Below are 14,079 nucleotides of genomic sequence, written 5' to 3'. Positions count from 1 at the left end.
ATTTCTCCATTCTGTGTGAGAGTCACAAGATTCGGTCAATGAGAGACGAGAGAAATGTCAGGTGTCGGCGCTCAGCCAATCACATCATGTTAAATTAGACATGGGGGGGGGTTGCGATTTTAAAGTTCTATCCTGTAGTTTTCTTTATCATCACTAGAGGGCAGAAAATCACTGCGTTAACCAACAACATAATCGAGTGATGAACCTCTATGTGCAAATACGGTTGTTGCCTGTGTTTCTCTTTAACCTGTTTGGTAAAACAGGGATGGGGTCCATTCCATTTCAGTTGTTTACAGTTCTGAAATGTAGTTATTGCAGTTCATGAATGTTGAGCAAATACACACAATGCCAGTGAGGCATTTCCTGAGTTGGAGTAACTCTGACTGGGATAGAGCGCCTGAGTTGGAGTAACTCTGACTGGGATAGGAAGCTGAACTCTATTCATTCCTTTCAGATAGGTTAGGAAGCTGAATTCTATCCATTTCTTTCTGACCTACACCAGATCCAAGGGGTTGTTGCTACCACAGGCAGCTCGCGCCCTCACGCCCTACCTCACGCCCTACCTCACGCCCTACCTCACGCCCTACCTCACGCCCTACCTCACACCCTCCTATGCGCCTGCCACATTGTCGTCTGAGGAATGCACGTTCATTTGCCTTTTGTTCCAGAGTAAAACTAGTTCCCTTTTTTATTTTCGGACAGAGCGAAAGTAAACAAATAGTTTATTTGAGGGTGCACCGACCGCACCCTTTCAGCACAATCCACTAAAAACCCTCTGAAGTGTGTTTTACACCGAGGGGTCCTGGGTTCGACTGGGCGGTGGACGTATTACTTGTTGTAGAGATTTTCCCGTGGTAAACTAGGCAGAACACAAAGGCACACACACACACACACACACACACACACACACACACACACACACACACACACACACACACACACACACACACACACACACACACACACACACACACACACACACAAGCTTGGTGGTGGGCCTGAGGAAACCACTGAGTAGGCGTACATCAGGCCGCCATACCCCCTTTTGAAAATGAAATTTATGGAGCCCCATAACAACTCCATTCACGCTCATAACCCTAAATATAACCCAGTGTAAACCACCACTATGGTGTGTCCTCAAACTCCCCATCCCTGGAAACTTGGCCTGATGGAGGGATGGAGGGAGGGAGGGATGGAGGGAGAGGTGGAGGGGTGGAGGGAGAGGTGGAGGGATAGATGGAGGGAGAGGTGGAGGGAGAGGTGGAGGGATGGAGGGAGAGGTGGAGGGAGAGGTGGAGGGAGAGGTGGAGGGATGGAGGGAGAGGTGGAGGGAGAGGTGGAGGGATGGAGGGAGAGGTGGAGGGATAGATAGAGGGAGAGGTGGAGGGATGGAGGGAGAGGTGGAGGGAGAGGTGGAGGGAGAGGTGGAGGGATGGAGGGAGAGGTGGAGGGAGAGGTGGAGGGATGGAGGGAGGGGTGGAGGGAGAGGTGGAGGGATGGAGGGAGAGGTGGAGGGGTAGAGGGAGAGGTGGAGGGGTGGAGGGAGAGGTGGAGGGGTAGAGGGAGAGGTGGAGGGGTGGAGGGAGAGGTGGAGGGGTGGAGGGAGGGATGGAGGGGTGGAGGGAGAGGTGGAGGGAGAGGTGGAGGGAGAGGTGGAGGGATGGAGGGAGGTGGTGTGGAGGCACTATGTATGGTGTGTCCCCGTTCATGACGGAGCAGAGTTCTACCACCCCAGAGAACTAGGAGACCAGAGTTTTTCCTGACCACATGATCTTACTGGTTCCTTGACCCTGTGTTTTCTCCATCTTAGTCAGGAGCTATTTTGTTATGGTCAGCTGTTTGCAGAATGTCAGTAATTTTTCCATCTCATGTCAGTTCTGTAGTTAGTAGACTGACCAATCTTTGTTCCAGACTAGCATTGGGTATTTCTTATATACTCCACAGTTTAGGTGGATGGGTTGATCATCAATAGAGACAATCTGTTATGTTGCTGATTAGTACTCTGTAATTAATGCATTTGTAAAAAGGACAATACAGATCAATTGATTGATTGATTGATTGATTGATTGATCAAAGCATGTCATAAACCGATTTTACCATGACAATGATCAGGCCCCAGGTTCGTAACCCTACCGTTGTGTCTCCAGCCACCCTGAGGCTAAAATCACATCTGTGATCAGAAGGCACCATACCTCTGTCCTTCCTGTCCAATACCATTTTACATTTACATTTACAGTCATTTAGCAGACGCTCTTATCCAGAGCGACTTACACATTTAAATATAGATCGTATCAACGCAGGAATAGAGCAGATATGGATAAAATAAGTTAGAGAGGGGTCACATTTCTTACTAAGCTGCTTGGGTTACAACACAGCAAAAAAAAACTTTGATGCAACAAGTTAAATAGAGCATTGAAACTGTACAATGAGTGGTCGTTTCAGTATTAACACACATAGAGAGAGGACACGATGCTTACAGCTGCACACAGGGTATCGATGCACGTCCACGTAGCACGTAAGTGTCCCTGTAAATAAACGACTGTGCCCAGTAAGAAAAGGTACATACCAATGGACTACTCCCAGTGACGCACAGTGTCACACACATTACTGTCACACTCTGGTTCTAGGACTTTTTGTGTTTAGTCAGGGTGTGTAGATTTCCGTGTGTTGTGTACTGTGGGTAGTGTCTAGGTGTTCGCGTTCTATGTTTGGTCAGTGACTCCCAATCGGAGGTAACGAGTGTCAGCTGTCGGCTCGTTATCTCTGATTGGGAGCCATATTTAAATGTCTGTGTTCACCTTGTGGTTGTGGGTTTTTGTTCTTTATTCAGTCGGTGTAACTGAGGACGTCACGGATCGTGTTTTGTTTTGTCGTTATTTCAAAAATTAAAATCATCATGTTCACTCCCAACGCTGCGCTTTGGTCATACTTCATTGGCGATCGTGACAGAAAAACCCACCACAACGAGACCAAGCAGCAGTTGGATAACGAGTGGTGGAGCCAGAAGAGCGAAGGTTGGGAGAGGACTATGGAGGCCTGGTCCACCGAGAGGAGAGACCCCCAGAAAATTTTTAGGGGGGGGCTCACGACGTCGGGGCAGAAGGTGTACGGCCCGGAGGAGTGCAAGAGGTTGGCAGATATGGCCGCCAGTTTAAGGGGGCCACTGGTTACGAAGGGGATGGAAAGTGTGGAGGCACGGCGAGAGGTACTGGGGGGTGTTTCCAGTCCGGTCCGGCCCGTTCCTGATCCCCGTGTAGGGCCAGGGGTGTGTGTCCCCAGTGCGGTTCTGTCTGTCCCTGCTCAACGCACCAAGCCTACGGGGTGCGTCGCCAGCCCAGCTCGGCCTGTTCCTGCGCCCCGCACCAAGTCTGTGGTGCGTTTCGCCAGCCCAGCCCGGCCTGTCCCTGCTCAACGCACCGAGCCTACGGGGTGCGTCGTCAGCCCTGTCCAGCCAGAGCCGTCCGCCAGACAGGATCAGCCAGAGCCTTCCGCCAGACAGGATCAGCCAGAGCCTTCCGCCAGCCATGAGCAGCCAGATCCTTCCGCCAGCCATGAGCAGCCAGATCCGTCAGCCAGCCATGAGCAGCCAGATCCGTCAGCCATCCATGAGCAGCCAGATCCGTCAGCCAGCCATGAGCAGCCAGATCCGTCAGCCAGCCATGAGCCGTCCAGCCAGGATCCGCCAGAGCCGTCCAGCCGGGATCCGCCAGAGCCGTCCAGCCGGGATCCGCCAGAGCCGTCCAGCCGGGATCCGCCAGAGCCTTCCAGCCGGGATCCGCCAGAGCCTTCCAGCCGGGATCCGCCAGAGCCTTCCAGCCAGGATCCGCCAGAGCCGCCCAGCCGGGATCCGCCAGAGCCGTCCAGCCGGGATCCGCCAGAGCCGTCCAGCCGGGATCCGCCAGAGCCGTCCAGCCGGGATCCGCCAGAGCCGTCCAGCCAGGATCCACGCACCAAGCCAGGGGCGCGTGTCGTCAGTCCGGTTCCGGCCAGCGGGGCTAGGCAGGACCAGGGGTACTTTGGGGGGTTGGAGAGGAAGTGGGGAGGAAGCCCGGAGCCGGAGCCGCCGCCGAGGAGGAATGCCCACCCAGCCCTCCCCTGTTTGCTTGTAGTTAGGCGCGGTCGCAGTCCGCGCCTTTGGGGGGGGGTACTGTCACACTCTGGTTCTAGGACTTTTTGTGTTTAGTCAGGGTGTGTAGATTTCCGTGTGTTGTGTACTGTGGGTAGTGTCTAGGTGTTCGCGTTCTATGTTTGGTCAGTGACTCCCAATCGGAGGTAACGAGTGTCAGCTGTCGGCTCGTTATCTCTGATTGGGAGCCATATTTAAATGTCTGTGTTCACCTTGTGGTTGTGGGTTTTTGTTCTTTATTCAGTCGGTGTAACTGAGGACGTCACGGATCGTGTTTTGTTTTGTCGTGTGTGCAAAAAATTAAAATCATCATGTTCACTCCCAACGCTGCGCTTTGGTCATACTTCATTGGCGATCGTGACAATTACGGCATTGTATATATATATTTTTTTCTTAAATGAAACTTCACGATGCTGTACATTTTCATAAATATATTTGTACAATCAAGAAATAGATACAATTTGTATCAACAAACAAAAGGTCATTTCTAGACATTTTAGGCTTTGTTGTTTAAGGCACTTCAAAAGGGGAGGGGGGAGGGGGCTCTCTGCTCTCATCAAAAAGTATGAAACATGCACATGCTATGTCAAAATAAACTAAATACTAATGTGCATTGGGGATATGGCCCAAGACCTTGATTTCAGATCATGATAATTTACTCACTGAGAAATGCCAAATGGCAGAAAACAACCCTGACGGCAGCCTCGCATTCTGAGTGTTTCACAGGAAGAAACATTTAGGCAGTGTGTCACACCTTCTCACGAAGAGACAACAGGTCCAACATGGCCTGCTTTTAGTTCATGAAAAAAAAAAAAAAAAGTCAACAAAGGCCCAAAATTATTTTGGGCAAATAAAATTCAGAAATGTTTTTTTGTTTTCTTTACGTGTTCATTTAGATGGGTTCTCTCAGCATTAATAAGGAAACCTCTTTAAGGAATACCTGGAATAGTATAAAGTAATCCTTCTTCCCCAGTGGTTGTCCCACTGGCTATCATAAGTTGAATGCACCAATTTGTAAGTCGTTCTGGACAAGAGCATCTGCTAAATGATGCAAATGTAAATGTAAATGAAACGGATGCTTTTCTTTAAAGCATTTCGCCAAGGAGACTTTCACCAGTTCCTTAGTAATTACAAATATAAGTCACGTTAGACACAACGGAAGTGCCATCCCATGCCATTAAGTCACATGCCAACGTCCCAATGATATAAAACACGCTCAAAATGGTTCCAATAATGTCCGTGTACCAGTTACATCAGTGTAACCAATCAACACAGCAAGCCATACAATACACCAATAGGAAAGGCTCACAACACTGGGGTGATGTTACACTATTATCCAATCAATTGTCTGCATCAAAACTTTAATCGCTTTATAATGACATGGTCAATTATCTATCTTTTTTTTTTGCATTATTTCAGCAGCTTTGAAACGGCTTTCATGTGTCAAATGTGTCACAGGCGTTTTTTTTAAGTCTGATCTTTCCTAGTCCTAGTTTGGCTTGCTTATATACGCAAGTTCTACCAAAATAGTAGCTTTGTAAAAAGTGAGATTGAGAAAATGTACATCATTCTAAATACTTACATTAGCTTAACATTTAAAAAAGCAAAAGAGACTGACCTCGACTACATTAGGATATTCATTGAAATCCATTAAACAATGACTGGAGCAGTGAGGTCATTCAGATGTAAGACCGTTAAAATGTCAAAGTTCATGCTCTGAGGTACGGTTGCACTCACTTCCCTCTGTCATTTACCACAAATCACTGCACAATAAACGATGAAGTCCCATAGTATTTACATCAGTGTCAGATATGCACAATATTATGTAATATAATAATAATCTGCCATTTAGCAGACGCTTTTATCCGAAGCAATTTACAGTCATGTGTGCATACATTTTTACGTATGGGTGGTCCCGGGGATCGAACCCACTACCCTGGCGTTACAAGCGCCGTGCTCTACCAATTGAGCTACAGAGGATGTAGGTATAGTGAACTAATTCCTCAATGTATCAAAGGATGGATGACGTTTCAATTCAAATAAGAAGTATTACCATCAAAGTTTTCCCTTACATTTGATTACAATGATTTTGGGATTCTGAATTTCATGAGGAGAAATTGTTTGGATGACAATCAAATAATACTATTCAGACAATTGTCGCTTCAAAAATGAAATGAAAACACTTAATGGCAAGACCTCAGCTTCGTGACAATGACGGCAGCGAAGTTGTTGTGGGTCCATTAGATGAGGGTTTTTCCTCCATGACAAGAGTGCACCACGAAAGCCCGGGGAAGATGTTGCAGAGGTTGCGGTATGTTTGGTACTGGTGCTCTGGGATGACGTGGCGCTCCTGGTGCTCAGCTTGAGGCGGGTTCTCCCACAGATCTGCTCCATCTTGTCAGGCATGCTTGCGGACCATCACCCGCTCACAACACGGCTGCATCAGGCTGTTACTCAGTGGGGGTACGAGTGGTATCCATAGGATTCACTGGCCGCAGGGCAGCGGGTCCCAGCTGGCGTGCTGTTCGCGGCACAGTGGATGGTCTCCGTGGGGGGTCTCCGCTGTGGGGGGTCTCCGTGGGGGGTCTCCGTGGGGGGTCTCCGCTGTGGGGGGTCTCCGTGGGGGGTCTCCGCTGTGGGGAGTCTCCGTGGGGGGTCTCCGCTGTGGGGGGTCTCCGTGGGGGGTCTCCGTGGGGGGTCTCCGTGGGGGGAGTCTGAGATGCTGTCCATGCGTGTCATGCCCAGGGAGCGTCCCGGCTGCGAGGACTGTGACGGGAGGACATTCTGAGGTAAGGGGTAGTCCCCATGGGCAGCTGGACCTGGCCCCCAACAACAGGGTGCCAGGTGGGATATGGACTGCTTCCCACTTGGACCCTGCTTAGGCTCCTCAGGGCCATAGCTCTGCACCCGGGTCATTGCTTCGTGGTGGAACCCCCCCCCCCCCCCCCCCCCCCATGGGAGAAGGCCTGGAGTCTGTTCTGTGCAGGAGACTGCTGCTGCCGCCCCTTCATGCTCTCATCCAGGCTACTGTCCTCTGAGCTCATGTATAATTCCCCATAAGAGGAGAAGGAGTCACTGTTGGAGTGGCTGAGGCAGGGCTCAGGGCAATGCTGGCTGGGATTTCTCCGATAAACCCCGTGCTCATGCTCCATGCTACAGAAGCTGTCCACGTTGTGCATGCCGCTCATGCTCATGTTAGAAAAATCACTAAGCATAGAGCAGTATCCGTGGTCCGTGCGCACAGAATCGTACTTAGGAAACTGTTCACTGTAAGTGACGGAAAGCGCCGTGGCTGTTGGTTGACTAGGATGGGTGGGTGTGGGTGCTGTACACTAGACATGTTCTCCAGGGGAGCTGTGGGTGAACTGGAGGGAGCCGGCCTGGCTGATCGCGTGTTCAAAGCACCAGCCGCGTGGCTCTTGGCAGGCTGCATGGTGGGCACGCTGAGGGCAGACACGAGGGAAGGCACAGAATTCGCCTCGGGCTTACGGACAGCAGACAGTCTCTCCTCTGGCTCGCAGGGCCACTGAGCGGATGCTAGGATCGGACTGGCGCTTGGGGGCCACAAGGTTAGCCTCAGAGCCACTGTCCCCCTTAGCTGTGGTGGGTCCAGTGCCACACTTGGCCAGGGCCCCCTCGCTCATTCTCTTCACAGCAGACAACTTGGCAAACGCCCTCAGTTCATCAGCCACTGACCGCTGAGGCTGGTTTGCACGCTCTGGGTGATAGTACTTGCACTTATGTCCATAAGTGCATTTTTTCACATATGGAAAGGGTTGCTTTTTATGCTCTGGAACAACAGGACGCTTGCGGAGGAAATTCTCTAAACTTGGACCATGTCTTCCTAAAGGATCATCACGTGGCACGAATTTATCATTGACAAACGAGTACATCAGCGGCCGCTCCTCTGTGAACTTCTTCCACTCCGGCTTCTCGTTCTGTAAGTCGTTCTGTAAGTCGTTCTGTAAGCTTCTCGTTCTTCTCGTTCAGTAATGCCATCAGAGTCACAGGCCGGCTTCACTATGAAGCGATCATCGTAGCGCACCACTCTTCTAGATGGGAAGGAGATAGAACACTAGGATATTTTCTTTATCTTTTTTTTTTTGTGGTCCTCTGTAGCTCAATTGGTAAAGCACGGCGCTTGAAAGGCCAGGGTAGTGGGTTCGATCCCCGGGACCACCCATACGTAAAAATGTATGCGCACGTGACTGTAAGTCGCTTTGGATAAAAGCGTCTGCTAAATGGCTTATTATTATTATCTCGCTTCTGCAAAATGTCTTGGTCTGAAATGGGGGGCATCAGGCCTCGACTGCTCTTTCCCCCCAGGCAGGAACAAACACTGTGATGTCTTTGTGTCCTTTCTCCACAAACCAGTCAACAGCCAATTGGATAACAAGGCAAGAGAAAACCTCTTTGTTTCCATGGCTCATCACCACATTTGATCCGTCAATGACAAAGAGGCCTGAGATTATCATAAGGATCCACGGAATCATCTTCCAGTGACACCTCCGGACTGACAGCCTCTTTGACACAGGGGGCCTCCACGGGAGACGAACGTGCCGGTGTTAACGCTGGCTTGAACTTCCGGTTCTCCTTTATTACCAAGCCTTACAAGCTCCGCCAGAATGTCATTGATGAGGGCAGCAGCCCCTAACTTGTTCAGCACTGTCTCCACCTGTTCACCTGAGTATCCCAGCTTCAAGGCAAACTCCGTCTTGGTTTGGTACTCCTTGTCGCTGGCATGTTTGAGCACTGCGGCGGCCTTGGTGTCGTCAGGGCGGAGCTCCGGCAGAGTGCTGCTCTGGGAGAAGCTGGGCCGGTCCAGGCATGGAGAGCGACAGAGCTGCCGGTGAGGCTTGGTGGCACTGACTCGCTCTCTGAGCTGCCTCCCTCCTCTGACTCCCCGCTGGGCTGCTGGGTACTCAGTCTTCCCTGCATGGGTGTTTCTCCATGTTGATCTTCTCCACCGTCGACCATGCCGTCATCACATTCCTCTCACCACCTGAGATGTCCATCACGTGCTCCCTCACCTCCACCTCAGCCTGAGAATCGTACTCGATGGCTGACTTTCAGCGCAGCTGTTTGTGTAAAGCCAACGTTAGACGCTCTCTCTTTCGGTGAGCTGGTGAAATTAAGGACACTATGTAATCTTTTGCCTTGGTGCCCTATGATTATATTGCTGGTGCTGATATTTGTGCTATCGCAGTTTGACTCAGCGGATCCGTAGCTGATCCTCACCTCGGAAAATACGCTCAATGTGCTGGATGGAGCGGTGAAGCAATGGGCCTGCATTTGCGGGCACTGCCAGCTCCAAAACCATTTATTATGATAAATCAACGACCCACGAATACAACGCACTCAGCTGTCTAACGAATTGCTTAGCTGTGATGTTCTGTTCAGAATTTAGTAAAGTAGAAGAGATATTTAAGTTATATAACTAGCTAGCTGTTAGTCTATTCACGAACATTACAGCAAATAAACACAGCTAGCTAAATATCATACCAGATAGTGTGATGAGCCACAATCTAGAGTATGGTCACCCTCGTCACCCAGAGTGCTGTTATACGGTAAGCTGGCACAAAGGACTCCAGTCACACACACGAATGCAAACACACGCACAGTCGCACACGCACACACGTAAACACACATGCACACACACACACACACACACACACACACACACACACACACACACACACACACACACACAACACGCACGCACGCACGCACGCACACACACACACACACACACACACACACACACACACACACTGCATCCCTCACAGTCCCAGTGATCTCTGGTATATCTCCTAACAGACACTTAGGACCGCGGCCGAGACATTTTCCCAGGCCGAGACAACGCACCACGGTGGCCTGATTAAAGACCAGAGACAATGGAGGGAGAGGAGGAGGAGAGGGGAGGAGGAGAGAGGGAGGAGGAGAGAGGAGGAGGAGAGAGGGAAGCCAGGGATCGTGGTGGTGTACGCTGTCTCATATGTACCAGGAAACGTTTGAATTATCCCAGAATGATAGGAAGGAATTCAGACTGGGGCTCCAGAGAGAAGACTGGACCAGTGATCAAAGACGGAGAAGGCAGTGGTGTGGGGGCATGTGTGTGTGTGTGTGTGTTGGGGTGGTCGGGATAGGGAAGGGGTTGCTTGTGTGTGTGTGTGTGTGTGTGTGTGAGGGAGGGGGGGTGAGTAAGAGAGAGACCGTGTCAGAGTAATGTTATGTTATTGTTTATGTAAGTCTCAAGATGTTTTGAGAAGAAGCTTTGTTGGAGAGAGAGAGACTGCGTTCTAAGCCAGAATGGAACTGTGTGTCTGTGTGTGTGTGTCTGTGTGTGTGTGTGTGTCTGTGTGTGTGTCTGTGTGGGCACTAGCGTGTTTGTGTGCGTGCGTTTGGTGCATGCGTGCGTGTGCTTTCAATAATGTGGAGCCTAATGCACTGGGCGCCCCTCTTTGGAGTGAAGACGCCACTCTCCTCTGGAAGAGAAAGAAATCTAATCTTAATTTCTTTCATTCTCTCATATAACCTAATATATACCACTTTGGTCATTAGGAGACAGTAGTCTGTCTTCTCTCGCTCCACACTGACAGAAATACATCAGCCTTTTGTACGATCCTATATATAGACACTTGATGAGAGTAGCTAGTGTGGTTATCCAGACTGCAAGCTTCCGGTACAGACAGAAGGGGCTGAGAGTGTCACTGTGCACGTTGAAGTCAGTGAGTGTTTTGCTGCATTTATGAACGTCTGTGTGTGAGTGAGCCTGTCAGCTACCTCCAGCAGCCCAGCAATAGCTTTGTCCCAGTGTAATGACAGACTGGCACAGCTGTAATTATGCTCCAATGCGGAGACGACTGGTGGCATAGCTGGTCTGCAGATACAGTGCCATCCCACAGACACACACACTGCAGACATGCGGTGGCTTCGGAAAGTGTTCAGACCCCTTTGACTTTTTCCACATTTGGTTACATTACAGCCTTATTCTAAAATTGATTAAATAAAATAAAATCCTCATCAATCTACACATAATACCCCATAATGACAAAGCGAAAACAGGTTTTTAGAAATGTTTGCAAATGTGTTAAATATATAAACCAGAAATATCTTATTTACATAAGTATTCAGACCCTTTGCTATGAGACTCAAAATTGAGCTCAGGTGCATCCTGTTTCCATTGATCATCCTTGAGATGTTTCTACAACTTGATTGGAGTCCACCTGTGTTAAACTCAATTGATTGGACATGATTTGGAAAGGCACACACCTGTCTATATAAGGTCCCACGGTTGGCAGTGCATGGCAGAGCAACAACCAAGCCATGACGTTGAACGAATTGTCCGTAGAGCTCAAAGACAGGATTGTGTCGAGGCACAGATCTGGGGAAGGGTACCAAAACATTTCTGAAGCATTGAGGTCCCCAAGAACACAGTAGCCTCCATCATTCTTAAATGGAAGAAGTTTGGAACCACTAAGACTCTTCCTAGAGCTGGCCGCCCGGCCAAACTGAGCAATCGGGGGAGAAGGGCCTTGTTCAGGGAGGTGACCAAGAACCTGATGGTCACTCTGACAGAGCTCTAGAGTTCCTCTGTCGAGATGGGAGAACCTTCCAGAAGGACAACAATCTCCGCAGCACTCCTCCAATCAGGCCTTTATGGTAGAGTGGCCAGACGGAAGCCACTCCTCAGTAAAAGGCACATGACAGCCTGCATGGAGTTTGCCAAAAGGCACCTAAAGTACTCTCAGACCATGAGAAACAAGATTCTCTGGTCTGATGAAACCAAGATTGAACTCTTTGGCCTGAATGCCAAGCGTCACGTCTGGAGGAAACCTGGCGCCATCCCTACGGTGAAGCATGGTGGTGGCAGCATCATGCTGGGGGGATCTTTTTCAGCGGCAGGGACTGGGAGACTAGTCAGGATCGAGGCAAAGATGAACGGAGCAAAGTACAGAGAGATCCTTGATGAAAACCTGCTCCACAGCGCTCAGGACCTCAGACTGGGGCGAGGATTCACTTTCCGACCGGACAACGACCCTAAGCACACAGCCAAGGCAACGCAGGAGTCTCTGAATGTCCTTGAGTGGCCCAGCCAGAGCCCGGACTTGAATCAGATCGAACATCTCTGGAGAGACCTGAAAATAGCTGTGCAGCAACGCTCCCCATCCAACCTGGCAGAGCTTGAGAGGATCTGCAGAAAAGAATGGGAGAAACTCCCCAATTACAGGTGTGCCAAGCTTGTAGCGTCATACCCAAGAAGACTCAAAGCTATAATCGCTGCCAAAGGTGCTTCAACAAAGTACTAAGTAAAGGGTCTGAATACTTATGTAAATGTGGCATTTCATTTTATTTTATTTTATAAATTAGCAAAAATGTCAAATACCTGTTTTTGCTTTGTCATTATGGAGTATTGTGTGTATATTGGCGAGGGGGGAAAAAACGATTACATCAATTTTAGAATAAGGCCGTAACGTAACAAAATGTGGAAAAAGTCAAGGGGTCTGAATACTTTCTGAAGGCACTGTACTGCTGGGTCTTAACACTGACAGACTGCTGGGTCTTAACACTGACAGACTGCTGGGTCCCAACACTGACAGACTGCTGGGAGTCCCAACACTGACAGACTGCTGGGTCCCAACACTGACAGACTGCTGGGTCCCAACACTGACAGACTGCTGGGTCCCAACACTGACAGACTGCTGGGTCCCAACTCAGACAGACTGCTGGGTCCCAACACTGACAGACTGCTGGGTCCCAACACTGACAGACTGCTGGGTCCCAACACTGACAGACTGCTGGGAGTCCCAACACTGACAGACTGCTGGGTCCCAACACTGACAGACTGCTGGGTCCCAACACTGACAGACTGCTGGGTCCCAACACTGACAGACTGCTGGGAGTCACAACTCAGACAGACTGCTGGGAGTCCCAACACTGACAGACTGCTGGGTCCCAACACTGACAGACTGCTGGGAGTCCCAACACTGACAGACTGCTGGGTCCCAACACTGACAGACTGCTGGGTCCCAACACTGACAGACTGCTGGGTCCCAACACTGACAGACTGCTGGGTCCCAACTCAGACGGCAGGTTTCTAATGCAGGTTTTAGGGTTTTACTGCATCTCTCTTGAGCTGCCATCAGAGTGAAGTGTTGGCTGGATGGCTCCTGATAACACACTGATGAGAGGTGGAAAGTGAAAGGCTGGCCCCAAACTGTGTCAGAAGGTGTCTGACTTCCAAGTCACAGAGGGAGAAGTTGACTTGCCTAGTGATTTATTTATCAAGGCTCAGGAAAAGACCCAGATGCAGACAGTTCGAATAACGGACGTTTATTATATAAACAGGGGGCAGGCAAAGGACAGGTCAAGGGCAGGCAGAGGTCGGTAGTCCAGGGCAGAGTCCGTAAGGTACAGAGGGGCAGGCAGGGTCGGGGCAGGCAGAGGTCGGTAGTCAGGGCAGAGTCCGTAAGGTACAGAACGGCAGGCAGGCTCAGGCTCAGTGCAGGCAGAAAGCTAAAAAAACTAGAACAAGGAGTACGAAGAATACGCTGGTAGGCTTGACGAGACGAGTTGAACTGGCAACAGACAAACAGAGAACACAGTATAAATACACTGGGGATAATGGGGAAGATGGGAGACACCTGGAGGGGGGGGGGGTGGAGACAAGCACAAAGACAGGTGAAACAGATCAGGGTGTGACAGTATTACTATGATTGTTCCACCATCCTGATCTCGCTCTCTTTCTCCACGACCCGTCAAAGATAGAAAGAGAGAGAGAGAAAGCGGGAGATCGAATGAGAAGAGAGAGAGAGAGAGAGAGGAGAAGAGAGAGAAGAGAGAGAGAGAGAGAGAGAGAGAGAGAGAGAGAGAGAGAGAGAGAGAGAGAGAGAGGGAGTGAGGGAGACAGGGAGAGAGAGAGAGAGAGAGAGAAAGAGGGAGGGAGATCGAAT

General features: G+C 50.0%; 1 pseudogene across 1 annotated transcript; it reads right to left on the bottom strand.

Annotated features, from left to right (window-relative positions):
• Positions 1–6,309: 6,309 nt before the first annotated feature.
• Positions 6,310–9,446, bottom strand: LOC311119407 (putative ribonuclease ZC3H12B; annotated as a pseudogene). The gene is made up of 3 exons: positions 8,331–9,446; positions 6,830–8,178; positions 6,310–6,788 (listed from the first exon to the last, which is right to left on the bottom strand). The product of its transcript is annotated as a putative ribonuclease ZC3H12B (transcript).
• Positions 9,447–14,079: the final 4,633 nt, after the last annotated feature.

The sequence above is a fragment of the Coregonus lavaretus genome (assembly GCF_964263955.1).
Source record: "Coregonus lavaretus genome assembly, contig: HAP1_SCAFFOLD_3803, whole genome shotgun sequence".
NCBI classification, from domain to species: Eukaryota; Metazoa; Chordata; class Actinopteri; order Salmoniformes; family Salmonidae; genus Coregonus; species Coregonus lavaretus.
Note: the sequence above shows the minus strand (reverse complement) of the source record. Positions and strands in the feature narration are given on the sequence as shown.